A 7,884-nucleotide genomic window follows, 5' to 3' on the forward strand; every position below is an offset into this window, starting at 1 on the left:
GGCGGCGGGGAGAGCGCGCCCGCCTCCCGCCGCGCGCCGGCGGCGGCAGCCCTGGCAGCATCCCGGCGGCGAAGCGCAAACGGCAGAAACGCCCCGCCGCCTCCGCGCTTCCATGCCGCCCCCGCCGAGGGAAGAGCAGGGCGCAGCCCTCGGGCATGCTTTGCACTTTGGCTCCATCTAACTAAGTCGCATCTGCCGCCACCAGCCTGCTCGCGCTCGTGGCCTGGGGGCGCCCGGGGCCCCTGTGCGCGCTGCCGGGGCCCCGCGGAGCCCGCGGCGGCGGCGCGCAGCCAGGCGGGGGGCGGTGGCGGTGGCGGTGTGCTTCTCCTCATCAGCTGCTCGCCTCGTCCCAGCAGCTTGGTCACTCTGCGGCTTTCTAATGTAGGCGCCGACCTCCTAAAGGAGCTGCAGTAAGGCCAGGCCCTCAGTCTGAACATTATTTGAAATGCGTATGTTCAAATGCAATTCAAAGTTCGAGACTAAGTAAATGGCTCTTAAATATTTCCAAACTCCCGTGCAGCAATAAAATAATTATTTGGAAACATCATCATGATATAATAAAACTTGTCTTCCACCTATGTTTATAGCAAAGTAGAAAAGACTATATTCACAGAGATCTCCTTCCAAGATACGGATCCAGAGCTGCAAAATGAAGTTTTGGTTCTGCTGTCATTTGGTATTTCAAAGTTATAATGTTATGCACTAGTATATACTAATCATTTTTTTCCGCAAAGGTAGCAAGATATTTCTTCTTTGTGGGAACACGTGCAGTCATACACATTCATGCTATTTTGGCTTCGGTAGTGCAAACACCTATATATGTGCTTAGCTTTCCATTTGTGAAAAGTGGGCTAAATCACACTCATGACAGTTTGAGGAGGTGGGGCTTCTCTAAGTACACATGCACTGAATAGAAAAAATGTTACGGTTTTTGTATTTTTGAGGTCACAGACATGCAAGGGTTGCTCCGAATTTGTTTTGGACCAACACTAGAAACTGTTTACATTAAGATTTTCTGTTTATTGCAGCTGAGTTTAATATACTTTTACTGGTAAAACACTGCATCCCTACATGACTCCCATATCCTAATCTTTTCTTTGGGTTGCAGGTGTATCGTTCATGTACTACATATATTTGCTAGTGTCAATCAAAAACCTGCTCACTAGGAGTGATAAAGCTGCAGAACCCAAGGAAGGAAGCCGTCTAATTAATGGTCTCCTCTTAGGCTGAGCCATTCTTCTGTAAACAGGCTGGTAAAAAGTCATACCTCATTTAAGCTTGCATAGTTACACTGGTGGATCTGGAGTTTCAAGACTGGAAATTAAATGATTGGTGTATTTTAGTCACTTTGCCTGTGGCTTACTATCTCAGTTTTCATTATAGACATATTTCATGATTTGCATGGAAACATAGTTTCTTTCTGATGGGCATTTGTTGTATATTTGATTTCCATTTTTTAACATTAATTATCCCCTATGGAGCCTTATTGGACACAACTGTAGGCAGTAGTACTAATATAGTGATAGAAATTGTGAACAGTTCACAAGTTCCATTAAACCAAGAAGATATGCACCTGAAGACATTAGATTACCTCTGATTCTGATTTCCTAACTCAACAGTTGGCTGAAATTTTCAGGGGATGCTTTCTTAAATACATAAACCTTATTGTGTTTTTATAGTGAAACCTGTTTTCTTTACAGTCTGTTCAATTAGGTATACCTTTACTCAATAAAATTCTGTTAAATAGTTGAGATGTTAGTGCTCCTATTTTCTTCTTTATTGTTTCTCTCTAACCTCTTCACATTCTTCCTTAATAATTCTACTGTGAGGTGTAAGAAAGGTGACATTTCTATCAGCAGGTAGTAGGACAGCAGCTATTCTTCATCTTTTTGGAATGTCTCTTAAAAACCAACATTGTGATTCAGCATTAACTGTATCAGTAAATTTCCTTAAGTCCATTCTTTTAAATTTGAAAGTTAAGAAATGTCTCTTAACCATGTTCCTTTAAAAATAAATATGAAAGAGAGGTATGGTAAATATTAATGGACAGTCCCAATAAAGCCTAATAAAAATTTGATTAGCCATTTGAAAATAAAGCTCTTAGAGCTCCCATTGAAATGATTAAGAATGTTTAGTTAATGACTACTGGCCTTAGATACTCATGCTCATGATTCTTCTATATTCTAATTAGTCCTGGGCAATAAAACAGATGAGAATTTGGCCCTTAATTCATCTTAGGTTTTAAAAATTACAATACACAAACCTAGCAGTGTATCAAACTGCATTTTTTTAGATGATTGACCCATAAAGAAGAGACAGCTGTTGGGAACGTCATAATTTCTCATCTTTGAAATCTTATCTGTATACATACAGAATATTTGTTACATGCCACAAACACAAGAGCCATCAATTCTTTATGCTTTGTGTTCTGATATACCTGGTTGCACCACTGTGAGGAATTTGGCTATTTGTGGTAAACGGCCTAAAATGAGTTGAATTATAGTGTTAAAAAGTATTTAGGCATTCTGGAGAGCTTTACTTCAGTGGGGATGTTCATAAATTATAGCTTCAAACCGAGGACACTGGACTGATCCAGCAAAATACTTAAGCATGTACTCAACTGCATGAATTTGACTGGTGCTCTTTGTTTCAGTGAGACTATTTTACTTGAAATTACGTGTATTTGTAAGCAGGGTTCTGGAATGGGCCCAAAAGCAGACACACCTTGAAAGACTGAATTTCACTATATTGACATAAGTAAAAACTTAAAAATGCCCACCCCCCTTTTTTTTTGTTAATTAAAAAGCAGCTGCTAGGTTGTTGAGGCTTAAATTCAGAGTCCTTTGTAGCAGAAGGCAGAATGTGGCTTTTCTGTTGGCTCTTACTTTGTAATGGTGAACTGTGAATTAAAATGGAAACCAGGTATATTTCTAATCATAGGCTAATCGAGGCTTTCCATACACTAAGAACATCGTACCAATTTAACTTGAGTCCATTTTTAAGTTTGTCAATCTAAAATGCTGATCTCATCTGGTTGTAACACATTTTATAGCTATGTTAGCAGTGAATTCTCTTTATGTTTGAAACTCGAAAGCTGTTAAACTAACAGTTACTCTGGATTTAATGTTAACAAGGCTTCAGAGTGGATGTCTTAAATCATCTTTACCATTTGTGAACCAGGGAACAGAGCTGCCCATGGGGCCACTCTGACAGCATGCCAAAATAAAGTCAAAGGATATTGGTAAGGAGAGGACTTTTCTTGGGGGTGGTGAGGGAGGGAGGAGGAGTACTTTGAGTTACAAGTCTATTAAACGTCATTTGAGTCCTTGACCAGGACAAATTTGCAAAGTTAATCTTGCAACAACTGTGACTTCTGTTAACTTTTCGCAAAATTCCCTGGAAAATATTTTTGGCAGTAATGCTGCGTACTGAAACCTGAGTGTATCCAGCTTTGTACTGATTAAAACACAAAGCCTTTAAAAGGTTTCCTCTGTGCAGGTGGAAGTCCTACTAAAGTCATGGTCTTATATTATTCCTTGTCCCAACTCAACTGAGTTCTTTGTATGGAATTTGTTATGAAAATAAAAATAAATGGAGAATGGAGGATTGGCTAGCATGCTTTTTGATACCTTCCCTGTTATTGACCACTGTTAAAACTTACATAACAAAGCCAAACTAAATCACCAATGTAAGTGAAGAAATATTCATTTTCTTTCAGTCTAGGAAATTACTAGTTGCTTTCCATTAGCCATCCATCCAAATGGCTACAAACAATATAGCATAATGGATATGGATATCTACATTTTCTATACAGTCTGTTGGCTGCAAGCTAGATCTTTTTTAAAGACTATTTAGCAAGCTGTAGCTATCCTGGTTTAGACTGTGAATCTTTCCAAACCAAATTGGAGCAATAGTATTTGGATAGGAATTTTCTGAGGAACAGCCAGGTGCTACAGGTAGTGATACTGATGATTTGTTACATAACATTTTTACCCCTTAATTTCATCTGAAGAGCAGATTTCATCTGAAGGGCCCAGTAGAAGTTTAACAGATCCCTTAACAGATGCAAGAGCAACAATGTTAATTGTCTAAATGCCAAATTTTGTAATTAGCCATATTTTTATATAAACTACCTATGGAATTTACTGGATAAGATGTTTGACAAGCTAGTTATCCAGCCTGGATATCATGCTGTATGTGCTGGTAAGACAGTCCTGAATACTTTCAGAGACACTTACTGGTTTTGGCTATACTAACACTTAATCTTTTAGTTATGTATTGGTTGAAGTATATAAGTCATTTTGTGCTGCTAAGTTTTGGTAGCTGTGTTAATTATATGCCACAAAACTTACTACTGCAGGAACAGAGGAAGAGAGGGGAGGAGTGAGACCTTGTGGCTGTGGTGAGTAGTTATATACGCTCAGCTGTCTTATGTAATTTCCTGCAGGGCTAAGGTTCCTGTATGGTGACTTCCAGAAAGCGAAGACAAACCAGATTTACATTCTAACCAAGTTTAAATCTCTGAAATCTAATGTATATGTCATGAAATGCCATTCAGTCTTAGCCTTTTATCTCTGGGTATGGTAGTAACCAATTGGAATGAGTTAACATAAACAGGAATGGATAAACCAGGAGGGAAGTGGTGCCAAAATATGGATACCTGTGAGGACATTTAAAGACAGTTATGTTTATTGTGACCAATGGACTTCAATTCGATCACTTTAACCTAGCCACAGAGTGGGAGTGAGACTGTTCATTTTTATTTCTCCTTCATCTCAGTGAATGCCCAGCATAGCTTGGCTCTCCCATCTTATTGCAGAGGAAAAGGATCAGTCTGGGGCAAACTGAAGATATGAAAAGATGGCACACGATAATGAGTCAGTAGAGCTATTCTAGCATAGAGCTAGTAGAGATGTACTTTCATTGGAAATGGGCATGAGCGTGTTTTTTTCCTACAGGATGAGGCTGAATTCTCCATTTCCTCACAATCGGAGAGTTAACTGGATGTAAGCTTTTCACATTAACTGCCTAGTTAAGGCACCCATGTAGGCATGATTCAGCGCTCCAGTAATTTTCTCAAGATCTTGTTTCTTGCGGGCTTGTCTGCCCACACCTTAAATTTGGGCCTAATGCATGGAACGAGGATTGTACACAGCACAGGAGGTTCATGCTAGGTAGTTAAGTTGAAAGAAACTACTGGCTGCTCTTTCTCTCATGTCTCCTTCTCTTTCCCTTGAATTGAAAAAAACAGGATTGTTCAGAAGGGCTTTTTAGTAGGCTTGTTTTAACTTATGAGTTCTGTCTGTTGGCTAACCACTTGGCCACATGAGTGCTTGTACCAACACAAGGAGACCTTACTGCAAGAGAAGGAACAAAGGGTGAAAGTAGGGAGGGACTGTCTTTTAAGCCAACAGTGATGCTGATAGTGCTGGTGGGTCCACTAACAGTGCAAACTCCTCTGCTGCCCTGAAGCGCTTTCTACATGCATTTGGCCCAAATATAGTTTGAGCTACCAGGAAATAAGCTAAATGGGGCGTTTAGAAGACTTTCCAGAGTAACAGCCCTATCAAGAGAGTTGTAAAATGACCCATTCATCTCAATGAATGAGTGTGCTTTAAAGATGAATGGAACTTTTAATACAGCTCAGAATGTGATTGCTCCATTTATCTGCCCCACCTCAAAAATTTCAGTATCCCACTTGCAAACTGGAGAGGAGACAAAGCAATTTCCCATCACACTAATCTGAAAGGCTCCCAGGTAATAATGAAGATATTGGTGGTGGGGGATGGAGAAGAAGAGCAAAGGTCTCTGTTTTCCATGGAATTAAGGCTTGCTGCTGTTGCCTTTCTTTACTTAATGTTGGATTTGATTTTTAGCCTGGATCATTTCCATGATGCAATTTACATTACATTCCCAGGAGCAGATACATGGAAACAACTTGGTCTTGACTTCACTGCTGAAAAAGAAACATATTGTAGATCTATAGTCTAAAACAGTCTCCTCCCAGACCCTTTCAATCTTACTGTAATGCTCTCACACATAACCACTTAGCATCCGTTAGTGCCTCAAGTTCCACTTAACTTGCCTAGGAGTGTGCCTACACTAAATACTAGGTGTCTGATACTCGGTTTAAAGCTGTGATCAGAGCAAAGCCATAGCACAAGCTCAGGTGGATACAAAAATACACTGGAAGGGTGAGTTGAATTCAGTAAATGCTATTTTTGAAGGGACCTTTTCTGAGAAATCCCTTCTCCAGTGACACTTGATTTGGTCCATTGTCAGTACCCCAGGAGATGCTGTCAAAAGAAGGCACACCAAATTTCTAGACAAGCTGACTTCTAAATGTATATCTTTTTTTTGTCTCTAAGCAAAGAGTGATGCGGAATCATAACTACAACTCTGCAGTGAAGAAAGGTTGTCTTGATGCCACTTTAATTTATCTATCTAAGCATCCTACACATTAATTTTTTATCTGTATAAGTGGGAGCAGCATATAGAAGATAACACCAAGTGCCCCCATACACTTGACATCTCTTACCATTATTAACCAAAAATAAACATGAACAGCAGAAAAAAGGAGATAGCTTTCTGACAGACAACCAAAGAAGCAAGCTATGCTTTTCAGCTGCAAAGCAGCATAGAAACAGACCCCCACACAAAGGGAAGTTCACCTCCTTTGCTAGTTTGTAGCCAGGCAAATCCTGCTCTCTGGAAAATGCAGGTCTGTTTTCTGAGAAAAAAACTATTGCTTAGAAAGCTACTTGTGCTTTTCTTTTTCCTGTCAGTTCTTGCTTCTTGGCTACCCCCTAGTGTTGATATTGAGCAGTTTCCAATTTTGAGATTACTAGTGTGATCTGTAACCATTTGTCCTGTCCTACTAAGAATTTAGATAGTCCTTTGCCTCAATGCTTTTGTGAACTACTTAAAGTCTACATGATACTAACAGCATACTAGTGATGAATTCATACATGAAGAAATTTGTGAGGTAGGATCTGTTCTTGCCTGAATAATGGCATTTAGAAACAGATGTATATTTCTTGGAAGATCTGCTTATTTTAATGACTAAACCAAGTCTTTTTTTTTTTTTTTCCCCTGGGAAGAAGGGAAAGTTGGGGGGGGGAGTTATACTGAATGACAGAAAAGTTTTAGAAAGACTGGGATCCTTGTGCATCACTTACAGAATTTTAAGTGAAGTTTGTCATCTTTGCAGTGCTAACTGTCTCCCTCAGGTTAGCCTTGCTTCTGTGAGGGCAGTCACACTGCAGCAAAAACAACCCTTGAGCTGCTCAAAGTTACAAGGTCAGCACAACTCAGAATTTGCTGGTCTGTTTCAACTTACTGGACAAAGCCATTCACTTTTTTTTTTTTTTTTCTTAACTGGGATAGTCTTGTGTCAGGTTAGTGAGCTGAATTGGCTTATGGGGGATCCAGCAAACTCAGGATAGGCATGGAGAAGAGTGGATCGTCTTATTGCAATGAGGTATTTAATCACCTTGAGCTGTATTGTGCAGCTACAGTCTTGCACTCCTGCAACAGAGCAGGCAAAATATATTAGTGATCCATATCCACTTCAGTACACAGTTGGGTAGCTTACCTAAAAAAGCTAAGTCAAATTGGTATTGAATTAAACTATTTGAATATATTGGAGTGAATTGGGTGGGATCACAAATTCTTCTGGTTCACATGTGGAAGGAAATAAACTATGATTTTAGTGCTGCTGGGAATGGTAAGCTCGTCATTTGGGACAATGTGTTCTAGAATATGCCATAATGGAATGGACAGATCCCTTATACTCCTACCAAAGACTGCAGTTCTGTATGCATAATAGATACGAGTTCAAGGACATATCTTTGAAACAACTCCTTGCAAAGAGAGAAAAAAAAA

Source organism: Apteryx rowi, unplaced genomic scaffold, assembly GCF_003343035.1.
Source record: "Apteryx rowi isolate R43461 unplaced genomic scaffold, aptRow1 scaffold_761, whole genome shotgun sequence".
Lineage (NCBI taxonomy): Eukaryota > Metazoa > Chordata > Aves > Apterygiformes > Apterygidae > Apteryx > Apteryx rowi.